This window comes from Coenobita brevimanus, chromosome 20 (genome assembly GCF_032717465.1).
Source record: "Coenobita brevimanus isolate Jiangsu-jjx chromosome 20, ASM3271746v2, whole genome shotgun sequence".
Lineage (NCBI taxonomy): Eukaryota > Metazoa > Arthropoda > Malacostraca > Decapoda > Coenobitidae > Coenobita > Coenobita brevimanus.
Window position 1 is genome coordinate 24,225,482 of NC_136973.1, and position 17,500 is coordinate 24,242,981.

General features: G+C 43.6%; 1 protein-coding gene and 1 pseudogene across 1 annotated transcript in view; one reads left to right on the forward strand and one right to left on the reverse strand.

Annotated features, from left to right (window-relative positions):
* The window catches only part of LOC145391821 (uncharacterized), a 31,505-nt pseudogene extending 19,463 nt beyond the window's left edge, over window positions 1-12,042 (reverse strand).
* The window catches only part of LOC145391942 (uncharacterized), a 204,183-nt gene that overhangs the window by 57,950 nt on the left and 128,733 nt on the right, over window positions 1-17,500 (forward strand). The gene's annotated exons all lie outside the window — the stretch shown is intronic.

Sequence of the window (17,500 nt, forward strand, 5' to 3'; positions counted from 1 at the left end):
GGTAAGGCTGGGACTGGAATGTATTGGTGCTGTGATGAGGAGGGGGAGATTGAGATGGTTTGGGCATGTGGAGAGTTGAAAGGAAGAATGAGACTGGGGTGTATTGGTGTTGTGATGAGGAGGGCGAGACTGAGATGGTTTGGGCGTGTGGAGAGTTGAGGGGAAGTACGGGATTGGAATGTATTGGTGTTGTGATGAGGAGGGGTAGACTGAGATGGTTTGGGCGTGTGGAGAGTTGAGAGGAAGGATGGGACTGGAATGTATTGGTGTTGTGATGGGAAGGGGCTGATTGAGATGGTTTGGACATGTGGAGAGTTGAGAGGAAGGATAGGACTGGAATGGATTGGTGTTGTGATAGGAAGGGGCTGATTGAGATGGTCGGGGCATGTGGAAAAGATAGAGGTTGGCAGTTGGGTGCGGAAAGTGAGAAGTGTGAACGATGGGGTAGAACTGCGAGAGGCTGACCGTAAAAGACCTGGAACGAAGCCATAGAGTGCGACCTCAGGGGCCAGAGACTGAACAGGGAGGCTGCCAGAGATCGAGCAGCGTAGGGAGCCGCCATTAAGTGACCAAGGCCGACTCATGCGTGTAGGAGTCTAATAAACGATACGAATGATGCGCAAAAGTTCTAGTCTCGTCACGTAAGGAAGCTCCCTAACAGCTCAAGTGATCTATTTTGTCTAATACACCTTACTCTTCTCCTCTGTGTAACATAAATCCATCTATTATCGCCATACCCTGCATAAATAACGTACAAAAGGATATTAACCAGCCACATCCAAGAATAAATAGCTAAGGAAGAGGTGTTGGGGAGCCTTCTAAGCTGACGAGAATACACGATAGACCCATGAAAGAATGTTACTTGATATTCTAACGTTTTTAAAGAGAAAATATCCCATAAAATCTCTCTCTCTCTCTCTCTCTCTCTCTCTCTCTCTCTCTCTCTCTCACTCCTTGCCTATTATTTTTCTTTACGTTCCTTGATTTCACTCTCTTTTTCTTTTTTTCTTCGTCTTCCTTCTTTTTTTTCATCTTTTCTTTCTTCATTATATCCTTTAATAATTTTCTCATTTTTTCCTTCTTTCGTTAATTAATCAGTTTATTCATTCATTTCCTCTCACCCTCCTTCCTTCCTTCCCTCCTTCATTCATTCACTCATTCCTTCCTTCCTTCCTTCTGCGTCTCGTCCTGTACTTCCATTCTCCTTTCCTTCTCTTATTTCATCCTTCCTTCCTTCCTTTCTTCCTTCCATCCTTCCTTAAGTAAATAACGCATCCATCTTTTTCTTTCCCTTCCTTCCATCATTCCTTCCTTCCTTCCAGCTATCCTTCCTCCTTTTCTTCCTTCCTTCCTTCCTTCCTCTCTTCCTTCCTTCCTTCCTTCCTTCCTTCCTTCCTTCCTTCCTTCCTTCCTCTCTTCCTTCCTCCCTTCCTTCCTTCCTTTCTCCCGTAATTAAAAAGCCATCCCTATCTTTCCCTTCCTTCCATCATTCCCTCCATCATTCCTTCCTCCCTTCCATCTATCCTTCCTTCCTTCTATCCTTCCTTCTTTTCTTCCTTCTATCCTTCCATCACTCCTTCCTTCAGTTATGATGCTGTTACATCTCATTCCTTTCTTCCTTCTTTCATTCCTTCTTCTTCCTTCTTCTCTTCCTTCCGTCTGCGTGCCTTCCTATCCTTCCTTTCTCCTTCCCTTTTATTTCATCCTTCCTTCCTTCCTTCCGTCCTCCTTCCCTTCCTTCCTTAAATAGCCATCTTTTTCTTTTCCTTCCTTCCGTCATTCACTCCATCCTTCCTTCCTCCCTTCCTTCCTTCCTTTCTTCTTCCATCCTTCCTTCCTTCCTTCCTTCAATCCTTCCTTCTTTTCCTCTATCCTTCCTTCCTTTCTTCCTTTCTTCCTTCCTTCCCTCCTCTCTTCTATCCTTCCTTCTTTTCCTCTATCCTTCCTTCCTTCTTTTCCTCTATCCTTCCTTCCTTCTTTTCCTCTATCCTTCCTTCCTTCTTTTCCTCTATCCTTCCTTCCTTCCTTCCTTCTTTTCCTCTATCCTTCCTTCCTTCTTTTCCTCTATCCTTCCTTCCTTCCTTCCTTTTCCTCTATCCTTCCTTCCTTCCTTCCTTCCTTCCTTCTATCCTTCATTCTTTCCTTCTATCCTTCATTCATTCATTCATTCATTCATTCTATCCCTTCTTCCTTCCTTCCCTCATTCCTCATCTCCTCACAACTCCCTCGTAACTTTTCTTTCCTGACCTTTAATGACTCAATCGAGAAATTCTCTCTCTCTCTGTCTCTCTGTCTCTCTGTCTGTCTGTCTGTCTGTCTGTCTGTCTGTCTGTCTGTCTCTCTCTCTCTCTCTCTCTCTCTCTCTCTCTCTCTCTCTCTCTCTCTCTCTCTCTCTTTCATTTTATTACTCCTAGCCTTCTTACAAGTTTCATATTCTCTCCTATTCTGATTTCATCCACTTTCTTGACCATTCTCTCTCTCTCTCTCTCTCTCTCTCTCTCTCTCTCTCTCTCTCTCTCTCTCTCTCTCTCTCAGTTAAATAAAAACCCATATACTGTACACACGATTTCCATGAACAATGACATTACACCGTTTTCTATGTCCTCAGCTCTTCAGTGGGGTAACCAAAGTATTTTCAGCTTGTGACACATTGGTAGAGTCCCGGAGGATTGGAAGTCAGGTATAACTATTCCCTTGGACAAAGGAAAAGGGGAAAAAGAAGTGTGTGGTAATCATAGGGGCATTTGTCTTATTAGTATAATAGGAAAAGTGTATGGTAGGATACTTATTGACAGAGTTAGAGAAAGAACAGAGGAATTAGTTGGAGAAGAACAGGGAGGCTTTAGGAAGGGAAGAGGTTGTGTAGATCAGATATTCATTCTTAGATCTTTAGTGGAAAAGTTTCTAGAGAAGGGAAAGAAGTTGTATGCGGCTTTCATGGATTTGGAGAAAGCATATGACAGGGTGGATAGACTAGGATTGTGGAAAGTATTAAGAATATATGGAGTAGATGGGAAGTTGTTGAATGCTGTGAAGAGTATGTATGATGGTGCTAAGGCTGCAGTGCGTGTGGATGGTGAACTAAGTGAATTTTTCTCTTTGGAGGTTGGGTTGAAACAGGGATGTGTCATGTCTCCATGGTTGTTCAATCTGTTCATGGATGGGGTAATAAAAGAGGTACACGGTAGGGTAGTGGATGTTGGAGTGGCCTTGGTGAGAGAGGATAGTGTTTGGAAACTCCCTGTACTGTTGTTTGCAGATGATACTGTGTTGGAGTGAAGACGAAGGGGATGAGTTTGGGAGAGTGTGCAAGAAACGGAATCTAAAGGTGACTGTAGGGAAGAGTAAAGTGATGGTCTTTGTGAGAGGTGAAGTCAGTGAATGTACAGCGAGGTTGGATGGTGAGGAATTGGAAAATGTGAGTACGTTTAAGTACTTGGGTAGTGTGATGAGTAAGGATGGAGGTTTGGAGGGTGAAGTGCTTGAAAGGGTACAGCAGGGAAGAAAGGTTGCTGGTTCTTTGAAAGCAGTGATAAGAAACAGGGAAGTGAGCATGGAAGTGAAAAAGTTACTACATGACAGTATTGTGATACCAACTCTAACGTATGGAAGTGAAGCTTGGACTTTGTTGAAAGGACACTAGTCAAGAGTGAGAGCAGTGGAAATGAGTTATTTAAGAGGAGCGTGTGGAGTCACATGGAGAGACAGGCTGACGAATGAGGATATAAAGGACCGTTGTGGTGTGGATGAGGATGTGATAGGAAGTGTTATGAGGAACACACTGAGGTGGTTTGGCCATGTTGAGAGGATGGAGGGTGAAAGACTGACGAAGAGAGTGTATAGTGAGGTGGATGAGGGAAGAGGGAGGGGGAGGCCGAGGATGAGATGGAGGGATGGGGTGGAGAGGTATATGAGAGAGGGGGGTGTGAGTTGGGAGCAGGGCAGTGAAATGGCGAGGGACAGGACGACGTGGAGGCGATTTGTTTGTGGCCACCCCAAACGGGATTGAGGCGTCTGGCAATAGATAGATAGACAGACACATTGATACCCCTGGTGTAGGCGTATTTTGCCTTCACTTTCCTGCCGCGCGAAATATGGGCGTGCTGGGACGGTGGGCGGGATTAGGATGAAGGAAAATGCGTTATGAAGATGAGGAAGGGTGTGGGCGTGGGTGTGGATGGGTGTGGGTGTGTGTGATTGAGTGGGTGGATGTGGGTGTGGGCGTGGTGGGTGTGGGTGGGTGGGTGGATGTGGGTGTGGGTGGGTGGGTAGGTGTTGGAAGAAGGGAATATAATATACCCCGTTTACTCTAACCTGTCCTAAAATCGCCGTCTCTCCATCTTAAACAATGACCTATAGCAGAAAACAAATGAATATGATGCTAGTCACGAAGAAGTGCTATGGAATGAGCTAAATATGAGAGGCAAAATTCTGAACCAAAGTAAAGTAAATGAACTATATGTAAGACTCGATGAAGGTAAGGAAGCTTCATAGCACCTCTTCCTTAGCGATTTATTTTTGTTTTTACACCTTGCCGTCCTCTTCTCTGTTACCCAAATCATTCTAATGTCGCCATACTCTGCATAAATAAAGTACAAATCGATAGTAGCCAGTCGTATCCAAAAATAAATCGGTAAGGAACAGGTGTTAGGGAGCTTACCGAAGAGATATATGGGTTATTGTGTGGATGAAGTGAAAGTGGATGGGATGAAGGTGGATAGAGCTGGAGTCAGGTGTGGATTGGTGAAAGTAAAGGTTAAAAGGTGGAGAGAGGTGAATGTAGATGTGGATAAGGTGAGAGAAAGTTTGTTAAAAGGGTGGAGAGAGGTGAAGTCAAGTGTGGATGGGTGAAAGTAGGTGGATTGTAAGGTGGAAACAGGTAAAGTCAGGTGTGGGTGGGGTTGAAAATGGGTGAGCTAATAGGATAATGGGAGTAATATATATATATATATATATATATATATATATATATATATTGGGTGACTTTGGGCAGAACTGACTAACCGCCAAACAAATTCCTATCTTAACCCGTCACGTCCCGAGGTTTTCCACACCTCCGACATCCCCCAGTCCCGAGGTATTTTCGATTTTTTTTTTTTTTGGCTAAAACCTCTGCTTTTGGTGAGAAACATCGAAAATTCATAGAGAAATCGCTCACCTGAGGTTTAAAATACTCAATCCAGGTAGGAGTTCCTCCTCACGTGACTGGGTTTTCTAACATGCTGGCACCAAAGAAAACGAGTTCTATAGGAGGGTAACTATTTTATCCACTCATAAACGGTATTTATTAATTTACTTGGTACGAATTTATATGTAGTATGAGAGTATATTGGTTTTCAAGCAGTAATATAGGCATTATAAGCATTGTTTCACTCACTAACTAATCACCATTCATGACCTTTTTTTCCCACATTACCTGATCATCATTTCTGACTGTTTTTTCCTCTAATACTATGTAAACCTTGTCCTCCACATTGTCATCGATTGGGGAATCACTCTGGCCCTGAATGTCTTTATTGGCCAGGTCACTGGTAACAGGTGAATTGCCGAGACAATGGCGTGAGGGGGGGAGGGGGGAGGTTATGCGGTGTAAGGCATTGTCCCTGCTTGGCATCTTGTAGAGGAATAGAGGAAGGTGTCCCTTGTATACATATGAAAAATCACGCACAAAAATTGAAAATTGTGCAAATTAGGGACCTTGCAATTGCACGACGTACCGGTACGTCGCCGGGACTGGCAAATGCAAATCGTTGCAACGTACCCATATGTCGACGGGACGGGGTGGGTTAACCTGGCCAAGGTTTTCGTCCTTTGCGTTTAGTTCACGTAGCTCAGTGACAGAAGAAGACAAGCACAACATCCTTTACATTACACTTCTTCATGACTAGCATCGTATTCTACCATTCATCTATTGTAAAAACTCATCATTCACGGTGGCTAGATGGCAGTTTTAGGCCAGGTTAGAGTAAAAGAAGCATAGTATTATTTTTCAAGATTAAAAAATGGTGCTGTAAGGTAGGTGATTGCAAGAGTTTTAGGTGGAGGTCTGAGTCTGGTGAATGTTGATGGTGGAGAGTGGAATCTGAAGCAGCTGCTGTTTGCAGATGATACTGCACTGGTGGCTGATTCAGAGGAGAGATTGAGACAGTTGGTAGAGGAGTTTGGAAGGGTGTGTGAAAGGAGGAAATTGAAAGTAAATGAGAATAAGAGTAAAGTGATGAAATGTACGAGGTTGGTAGATGATAGGGGGATGAATATAGTTTTGAATGGCGAGTTGCTTGAGGAGATAGAGTGTTTTATATATCTAGGGTCACATGTTGCTGTGGATGGAAGAATAGATGCAGAAGTGAAGTTCAGAATAAATGAAGTAGGAAAGGTGCTGGGAGGAATGATAAAAGTGTTTAGATGTCGTTCGCTTAGAATGGATGCAAGGAGAAGGTTGTATGAGGGTGTTGTGGTACCGACTGCGTTATATGGGACTGAAACATGGAATATGGGTGTAGCAGAGAGGAACAATTTGAATGTAATGGAGATGAGGTGTCTGAGGAGTATGTGTGGAGTGGCTCGTATGGATCGAGTGCGAAATGATGAAGTGCGAAGGAGAACTGGAGTTGTTCGGGAGATGGCTGGTAGAGTTGAGCAGAGGGTGTTGCGATGGTTTGGACATATGGAGAGAATGGATAATGAGCGATTGGTGAAAAAGATAACTAGATCTGATGTGAGAGGTGTAAGGCTGAGAGGTGAGACCACGAATAGGATGGATGGACAGTGTGAAGAGAGCGCTGGATGCGAGAGGGATGTCTGTTGAGCAAGGAAGAGTGGCTGTGCGTGACAGAAATAAATGGAGAGAAATTGTGAATGAATAAATGATGACGCAGCCCTGAAAGAATATTCTCCCGCATTTGGTCTGATCAGCTAGTTAGGTCAGGTGCGGGTAAGGGGTTGGGGGAAGCAGCCTAGGTATATAGATAGATAGAATATATATATATGAAAATTACGGAAAAATTCTCAGCCCCCTCCAAAAAAAAAAAATTCCCTTCACTTTTCAATATCCCCCAATTATAGGAAAATATTTAAATTCTAAAAATAAAACTTAAAAAAACTGAACACCATAAAAATTCGTACGTCTTGAAAATTCACACACACAAAAAATCCAAATTAAAAAATAAAATCTCCAGACCCGAATATCCCTCAGAGCTTATAATATCACGAAAAAATAATATGGAAAATACTCAAGTCTCAAGAAATTGCCAAAAAAATCCTCCCAGACCACGAAAAAAAAAAGCCAAAACCGCGGAGGGGAAGGCCAAAACAGCGGGGGAGAAGGCCAAAACCGCAAAAAAAAAAAAAAGACCAAAACCGCGGGGGAAGGCCAAAACCGCGAAAAAACACCGAAATCTTGAATTAACACCAAGCCAGAAAAAAAAAAAAAAAATCCATTGAAATAGTCTCCAAAATCCGAAAAAAAAAAAGTCGGAAATCTCCCTTGCTAGACATAGCTAATAAAATCCGCGTCGAAGCCACAAAATCCAATGCCTAAATCGCCGCAAATCCCTGTATCATTACCAGACAACTTCACAAACCACAAAAATCTATCTATCTATTGCCAGACACCTTAATCCTATAAGGGGTGGCCACAAACAAATCGCCTCCATGTCGCCCCGTCCCCCACGATTTCACTGCCCTGCTCCCAGTTCACATCCCCCTCTCTCATATACCACGAAAATAAAAATAGATTAACTCAATTTCTCCAGACTCCCTGACGCGAAATATCCACAATTCAGATACTTTATAAAAAAAAAATGCACTTCGAAAAAAAAAATATCAAAAAAATCAATATATAGGCTCACTCAAAGGCAGAAAAAATCTCTCTCTTCAAGGAAAATACCCCATATAATAAACACACACACACACACACACACACACACACACACACACACACACACACGCAAATCTTGGCATGTCTGGATTTGCGGATTTCAAGCAAGCTAGAATTCGTCAAAGATTTTCACTCTTAAGATTTCCTTGCTTTCAGTCTTGAGAGAGAGAGAGAGAGAGAGAGAGAGAGAGAGAGAGAAAGAAAGAAAGAGAGAAAGAGAGACTGCAGACGGAGACGTGACGTGATAGATGAGAAGAAAACATAAGACATGGAAAGAATTGGCGAAAACGAAGGAAAACGAACAAAATTATTATTATTATTATTATTATTATTATTATTATTATTAACACTACTACTACTACTACTACTACTACTACTTTTACTACTACTACTACTACTACTACTACTATTACTACTGCTACTACTACTACTACTATTACTACTGCTACTACTACTACTACTACTATTACTACTGCTACTACTACTATTGTTATTATTATTATTATTATTATTATTATTATTATTATTGCTACTACTACTTCTACTACTGCTACTGCAACTACAACTACTACTACTACTACTACTACTACTACTACAACTACTACTGTTGTTATTATTATTATTATTATTATTATTATTATTATTGCAACTACTACTACTACTACTACTTTTTTTTTTTTATAAATCACCTCCATCCATTGGTGAATTATATTGTGAATATCAAAACCAACCTTGTTAATACAGTTCACCATTTGGAGTTGTAATGTGAAGGTTAACACTAACCCTCATATTACAATCCGTTGGCCCCAAGCACGCCAACGGCTGTGGTTACCAACCAACTACCGTACTATTACTATTATTATTTTATTTTATATTTATTGATATTACAGTGTAAATAAAGACTTTAAACTATTGGAGTCGCTGGTCTATGCGACTCTCGACCACTGTAGCTTCGTAATCCATACCCGCCAGAGAGACAGGCCTGAGGGCTGATGATCTTGTGCCCCTGAGACATAGCAGAGCAGACCTCACGAGGGAGAATGACAGTCGACATCTCATCCAGGCCATAACAGAACTCTGCGGTTGACGTTTCTTCTCAGAAAGAACCTCTGCCAGTCTCGAATAGAATCTCACCGCCTCTGGACCCATCCCACCTGATGTCGTGAACACAAGGGGAGTGAATCGACCGTGGTCCACATGTTGGATCCTTTCTTGATAATTTCTATTTTTTTTCTTGTTCATTCCTCTTGTGTGCAGCTTCGAGAGACAGTTCACGATGACATGCTGCCATGGGATCGAATATCCTGATGTCGAAGAACGCCCTCTACCCTTGTGTCCAGAAACCTCGAGCACTGACATCCACTCTTGCATCATTTGATGTGTTTGCTGTTCTGTGGGTGAAGTGCTTGCCGTCCAGGGGTAGCAGAGCTGGCTCAGTCGTGACATCATGGCATATTTCCTGCAGCATTTTGGCAGTGAGGTCGCGTACTTCATCGTGTTGGATGCAAACAAAGCCTCCTTTCCTGCATACCATTGCATGGTCTGCATCAAAGGTAGTGCCACAGGCACAGTGTTGAGGTAGGTTCTCTATTGGCCACCCATATCTCAAGGCTATGGCGTCAATAAATTCTTGTTTGTTGAAGTGGAAGCCTTTTGGCTTGAGAGGCAGGGTTGTGAGCCAGTTCGATGCCCCAACCTCCTGTGCGATTTCAACTCTTCTGCACTGATCTGGTGTCAGATGTTCAATTATGCGCTGCAGCTGTTCTTTTTGTCTTGTTTCACGCTCCTTGCTTATCTGTGTCTTTATGTCTTTCTGCCTTTAGTGGTCGATTTCACTCGTCTCAACCTGGGTGCAGATCTTCTGTGACAAGGATTCGGTGAGCCTGAGTGAATTTCTGTATTCATAGCTTACCACGGCTGCTGGATTTATAATGCCAAGGCCTCCCATGCTGGGTGGTAGTGCTAGAAAGTCCCTCTCTTCTGGAGTGGGGATGTGGCCATTGGTTAGAGATGGGAGTTATGAATCCCTGATTGCATCCTCCAGTGGTTGTAGCAGCAACTCGATGTCTGGTATGGTCCTCATCACGAAGGTCCACTTGTGCTTTACACATAGGTAAATGCACTGTATGCTGCATGGGGTTCTGTTTTTACATGGCTGGATAGTTTATGAATTTCTTCTATCCATGTCTTTACCTTATCGCTCACATATTTGTCTTTGAATTCCTTAGTTCCAATCACAGCCCCTAGATGCCTCTGACCTTCCTTGGTCACTATCACGTTTGTGCCTCTAAATGCTTCATGTGCATCTTGATAGTAAGCTGGTTTCACGATCAAGATGGATTTACTTGCAATAGGGTAGTAACCTATTTCAGGGCCATGAGATATTACAAGGTCCCACCATTTCCTCACATCCTCAGCCTTGCCAGCACCCGTGAGATCATCTGCATAGGCAACCTGTTTTACATTGGTGGCCTCGTATTTGATCTGTTGTTGCAGCACTGTCATCGCCAGGGCGTACATAGCCATGGCAACGGGGTCCCCCTGGGTAGTTCCTTCTGTGGACTGGATTACATCGACATCGTGAGCAGGCGTCTTACCCACAGTGTAGAGGTCTGCTGGTTCTTTGTAGGTGTCATCCACATATTGGGCAAATGCTGGGCATTTAATCTTGATATTGTGCAGCGTTGCCTCCCGGTTGATGGAATTAGATGCATTTGAGGCGTCAACTAATAATACTGCCTGACAGTCCTCTTCCCCAAATATTTTCCTCGTGGAGTGAACTGCTGCCTCACCTCCTGCCTGCTGGCCTGCACACACTTGCAGGTTGCCAACTGCCTGCTTCACATCATCTTTCACCACCTCCATGATGCATTTTCCTATAATCCGTCTTAACCCTTGTGTGGTGTTCATGTTTTTGTTACGCAGCCAATGTTTGCGGGTCTGGTGGACCCACCGCATTATTGGGTTTATAAATCAAAAACAGCCATAACAATTTCTGTAAAAATACCAGATGTTCACTTTATCCCAAATGCAGACAATAAAGACAGCATATATGGTTAATAATAATAATATGCTTAGGAGCTCTTGTCCCAGCTTGAGTGAGGTAAAAAAGTTATTGCATGTGATGTTGTGTCCACTGAGTCATTGTGTCATGTCCAGGACAAGTTTCATCCCTTGGTTCTTCTCAGGGGCTCCTCCATCTGGCCTCCTTGTATACACCTGCAAGTTCCATGCATATGATGATGCAGCATCACAGGCAGCCCAGATCTTTATTCTGTATATTGCGGGTTATGATGGTATGTACTGCCTGAAGGGGCAGCGGCCCCTAAATGACACAGCTGCTCATCAACAGTGACATTAGGGCCAGGGTAGTAAAACAGGGGGAGGCAGTGCACTCACTTGTCCCACACTGTCTTGATGGCAGCTAGTCTGTCTCTCTGCCATCTAGCTAGTCTCTCATCTCGCCGTTATCAAAGCGGATAATCCTGGAAATAATGTGAAAATTTTCCAGAGACATTTTGGCACGGAAAAATTCTCTGCCAGTTTCTGCATCCCACAGGGATTCTGTGGATTCCTTTTTAGATCTGAAAACTCCAGCCAGGATAGGAAGCCCAAAGTATGCTCGTAAATGAGTTTGGTCCATCTCCTTCCACCCCTCTCCAAAAACGCGCCTTCCCTCTATTTTAGTGGAATCCAGAATGATTTTCGGATGTCATAAGGAATGAAAAGCTCAAAAGAGGACTCGATATCCTGCACGTGAGTAAATGCCATCCGTGTTGGCCCTGGATGCATCTTTATCACATAGGCAGCCCTGTAGGGTGGCTCCTTCTTTGGGCAAGGATACCATTCAGTTTCACCATTTTTTGACATCCATATTTCTCCACTTGCTGGCTGCTGGTGGGCTGTCTGCTGACTGGCTGGTCCTCTGGCTGGTCCTGCAGTGGGCTGCTGATGGGCTGATCCTCTGGCTGGCTGCTGACAAGCTGGTCCTGTGGCTGACTGCTGACGAGTTGGTCCTGTGGCTGGCTGCTGATGAGCTGGTCCTGTGGCTGGCTGCTGACAAGCTGGTCCTGTGGCTGGCTGCTGACGAGCTGGTCCTGTGGCTGACTGCTGCGAGGGGCCTGAAGCTGGCTGCTGACGGGCTCATTTTGGAGCTGGCTCATGGTCAATTTCATCCTCTTCATCAAACTCACTGTCAGACTCTGGATTGACAGAATGCGATCTTCAAATTCTGAAAATATCTTCCTATTCTTTATCTTCCCAAGCTTCTATCTCTTCGAAAATCATCTCTAAGGCCCTCTGCACGGAGACCCTTTTCGCCATTTTGATCGACTGCAATGCAGAGCCACACAAGCAAAGCTATTTATTTGTTGTGTTCCACCCCCAGTATGCAGGTGCGAGAGAGTGTACGAAAAAATAGAATGGTTCCAGTACTAACAAGGCATATGGGCCTGATGGGGTCCCTCCTGTTGTTCTCAAGAACTGTGCTTCTGTGCTTACACCTTGCCTAGGCAAACTCTTTCGTCTTTGTCTGTCAACTTGTACCTTTCCTTCTTGCTGGAAGTTTGCTCTCATTCAGCCAGTCCCAAAGAAGGGTGACCACTCCCAACCCTCCAACTATCGTCCAATTGCTTTAACGTCCTGTATTTCAAAAGTTTTCGAGTCAATTCTTAATAGAAAAATTTTAAGGCATCTTTCCTATCACAACCTTCTTTCCGATCGTCAGTATGGGTTCCGTCAGGGACGATCCACTGGCGATCTTCTCACCTACCTTTCAGACTCCTGGTCATCCTCCTTTCGGGACTTTGGCGAAAGCTTTGCCATTGCACTTGACATCTCAAAGGCTTTCGATCGAGTCTGGCATAAATCTTTAATTTCCAAACTGCCCTCCTACGGTTTCTATCCTTCTATCTGTGCCTTCATCGCTAGCTTCCTTTCTGGTCGTTCTATAGCCGCTGTTGTAGACGGCCATCGTTCTTCTCCTAGATCTATCAACAGTGGTGTTCCTCAGGGCTCTGTCCTATCACCAACTCTCTTCCTTTTATTCATCAATGATCTTCTAAGCTGTACATCTAACCATATCCACTCATACGCTGATGACTCCACCCTTCACCTTTCCATTCGGTTCCCGCAACGCCCATCTCAACAGTTACTTCAACAAACAAGGGATGAGGCTATGGCACACCTAATGTCTGACTTGGCTCGTATCTCAGACTGGGGTAAAAATAATATGGTTGTCTTTAATGCATCTAAGACTCAGTTCTTACACCTATCAACCCGACAAAATCTTCCACAGGTATACCCACTAATGTTTAATAATATTCAGCTTAATCCTGCATCATCCTTGAACATGCTTGGGGTTTCATTTACTCGGGACTTATCTTGGAAAGATCATATTACATCTCTTGTAAAATCTGCTTCCAAGAGATTGGGTGTGCTAAGCCAACTCCGCTCTTTCTTTACCCCTGCGCAATTGTTGACTATATACAGGGGTTTTATCCGCCCCTGTGTGGAGTACAACTCTCATGTGTGGGGTGGCTCCCCACATACAGCTCTTCTCAATAGGGTGGAGTCAGAGGCTTTTCGTCTCATTAACTCTCCTCCTCTTACTGACTTCCTTCAACCTCTGTCTCTTCACCGCACTGTTGCATCTTTATCTCTTTTCTATCGCTACTTTAATGGTTACTGCTCCTCTGAACTGTCTGCTTGCATTCCTCCACCTCTACGACGGGCGCGTAGCACCCGTCTGGCAGCAAACTCTCATCCTTTTTCTGTCCAACTCTCTAATGCAAGAGTTAACCGTTACTCCCAGTCTTTCATTTATGCAACAGGTCAGCTCTGGAACTGTCTCCCTTTGTCTGTATTTCCTGCTGCCTATGGTCTCCAGTCTTTCAAACGCAGTGTGTCCAGGCATCTCAAAATGATCGGATCTTGAATTTGGCTCTATATTGTATTTTGTTTTTCTCTTGGAGGGAACTGTTACTGCGGGCTCATGGCCTTTGGTTCCTTCTTCCTCGCATAAAAAAAAAAAAAAAAAAGACAGAGGGTAAAATGTGCGGGAATGTGGGAGCAGACAGGTTTTGGTGCTTCAAATGTAACAATGTTGTAACCGTGTGCGTGATTAGTAGGAGCAGAGAAAACACACACACACACACACACACACACACACACACACACACACACTAACAGCTGGCCATGTAGGAGGAGGACAGAGTGAAGGGACACAGCATCTCTACACTTTTATTACCCTCGGGTCCAGTGGGCCCGAACACCACATGTGTAATATAAACGTGTAGGAGGGGTGTACAGTGTGAAGTCAATGAAAATGTGTTATTTTGTATGTTCTTCACAGAAAATGAGCCAAGGCTAAGGAGTCTGAAGTTGAAATTATAATAAATTGCATCATTTTTCTTTTGGTAAACATTGGAAACGGGTCCCACAGACCCGAACACCACACAAGGGTTAAGACTTCACCCACCCCGATGAGCCTGCATCCAGGATTCTTATCAGGAGGGATTAGTCTGCAAGCCGTCAGTGCTTCGAAGTTACTGCACTGACTTGAAGCCAGCTTCCTTTCCAGTGAGGCAATGGTGTTACACAGGTCTGTTGCTGCCTCCCCAAACTTGATGTTACTGAGGATTACTCGCCAAGATTTTGCATCTAGGCCTGACGGTTCTGCCCCTCCCTGTGTGTGCAATGCCTTCCGCCACACCATATCTCCAGTTATCATGTCATATATGATGGGACTGGGAGGAGTGTAGTTGCCGTCAAGCTTTGACTTGGCACTTGCTTGTCGTGCAGTCGGGTGATTTTCTTTTAGTTGTTGCATTGTTTCATCTGTCAGGTCAAGTACTCCATTTGGTGATTCAGCTGACAACAACAACAACTTAAACAAGTATAATTACTACTACTACTACCACTACTACTACTACTACTACTACTACTACTACTACTACTACTACTACTGTTACTACTACTACTACTACTACTACTACTACTATTATTATTATTATTATTATTATTATTATTATTATTATTATTATTATATCATTATTATTATTATTATTTATTATTATTATTATTATTATTATTATTATTCCTGCCACTACTACCACTACTAATGCTACTACTACTACTACTACTACTAGTACTGCTACTACTACTACTAGTACTACTACTACTACTACTACTACTACTACTACTACTACTACTGCTGCTGCAACTGCAGCTGCAACAACTACAACAAAAACAACAACTGCTACTACTAATACTACTACTACTACCGCAACAACAACAACAACTACTACTACTACAGCTACTACTACTACTACTACTACTGCAACAACAACAACAACAACAACTACTACTACTACTACTGCTACTACTACTACTACTACTACTACTACTACTGCAACAACAACAACAACAACAACAACTACTACTACTACTACTACTACTACTACTACTACTACCACTACTACTCCTACTACTGCTGCTGCTACTACTACTACTACTACTACTGCAACAACAACAACAGCAACTACTACTACTACTACTACTACCACCATTACTACTGCTACTACTACTACTACTACTGCTACTACTACTACTACTACTACTGCTACTACTACTACTACTACTACTACTACTACTATTACTACTACTACTACTGCTACTACTGCTGCTTCTACCACTACTACTACTACCACTGCTACTACAACTACTACAACTACAACTACTACTACTACTACTACCACCACTATTACTGTTACTACTACTACTACTACTACTATTACTAGTGCTACTACCGCTACTTCTACTACTACTATACAAAAACAAAAAAATCACCTCCATCCATTGGTGAATTATATTGTGAAGATCAAAACCAACCTTGCTAATACTGTTCACCATTTGGAGTTGTAATGTGAAGGTTAACACTAACCCTCATATTACAATCCGTTGGCCCCAAGCACGCCAACGGCTGTGGTTACCAACCAACTACCGTACTATTACTATTATTATTTTATTTTTTATTTATCGATATTACAGTGTAAATAAAGACTTTAAACTATTGGAGTCGCTGGTCTATGCGACTCTCGACCACTGTAGCTTCGTAATCCATACCCGCCAGAGAGACAGGCCTGAGGGCTGATGATCTTGTGCCCCTGAGACATAGCAGAGCAGACCTCACGAGGGAGAATGACAGTCGACATCTCATCCAGGCCATAACAGAACTCTGCGGTTGACGTTTCTTCTCAGAAAGAACCTCTGCCAGTCTCGAATAGAATTTCACCGCCTCTGGACCCATCCCGCCTGATGTCGTGAACACAAGGGGAGTGAATCGACCCTGGTCCACATGTTGGATCCTTTCTTGATAATTTCTATTTTTTTCTTGTTCATTCCTCTTGTGTGCAGCTTCGAGAGACAGTTCACGATGACATGCTGCCATGCGATCGAATATCCTGATGTCGAAGAACGCCCTCTGCCCACGTGTCCAGAAACCTCGAGCACTGACATCCACTCTTGCATCATTTGATGTGTTTTCTGTTCTGTGGGTGAAGTGCTTGCCGTCCAGGGGTAGCAGAGCTGGCTCAGTCGTGACATCATGGCATATTTCCTGCAGCATTTTGGCAGTGAGGTCGCGTAATTCATCGTGTTGGATGCAAACAAAGCCTCCCTTCTTCCATACCATTGCATGGTTTGCATCAAAAGCAGTGCCACAGGCACAGTGTTGAGGTAGGTTCTCTATTGGCCACCAATATCTCGAGGCTATGGCGTCAATAAATTCTTGTTTGTTGAAGTGGAAGCCTTTTGCCTTGAGAGGCAGGGTTGTGAACCAGTTCGATGCCCCAACCTCTTGTGCAATTTCAACTCTTCTGCACTGATCTGGTGTTAGATGTTCGATTATGTGCTGCAGATGGTCTTTTTGTCTTGCTTCACGCTCCTTGCTTATCTGTGTCTTTATGTCTTTCTGCCTTTAGTAGTCGATTTCACTCGTCTCAGCCTGGGCGCAGATCTTCTGTGACAAGGATTCGGTGAGCCTGAGTGAATGTTCATAGCTTACCACGGCTGCTGGATTTATAATGCCAAGGCCTCCCATGCTGGGTGGTAGTGCTAGAAGGTCCCTCTCTTCTGGTGTGGGGATGTGGCCATTGGTTAGAGATGGGAGTTATGAATCCCTGATGGCATCCTCCAGTGGTTGTAGCAGCAACTCGATGTCTGGTATGGTCCTCATCACGAAGGTCCACTTGTGCTTTACACCATAGGTAAATGCACTGTATGCTGCATGAGGTTCTGTTTTTGCATGGCTGGATAGTGTATGAATTTCTTCTATCCATGTCTTTACCTTATCGCTCACATATTTGTCTTTGAATTCCTTAGTTCCAATCACAGCCCCTAGATGCCTCTGACCTTCCTTGGTCACTATCACGGTTGTGCCTCTAAATGCTTCTTGTGCATCTTGATAGTAAGCTGGTTTCACGATCAAGATGGACTTACTGGCATTAGGGTAGTAACCTATTTCAGGGCCATGAGATATTACAAGGTCCCACCATTTCCTCACATCCTCAGCCTTGCCAGCACCCGAGATCATCTGCATAGGCAACCTGTTTTACATTGGTG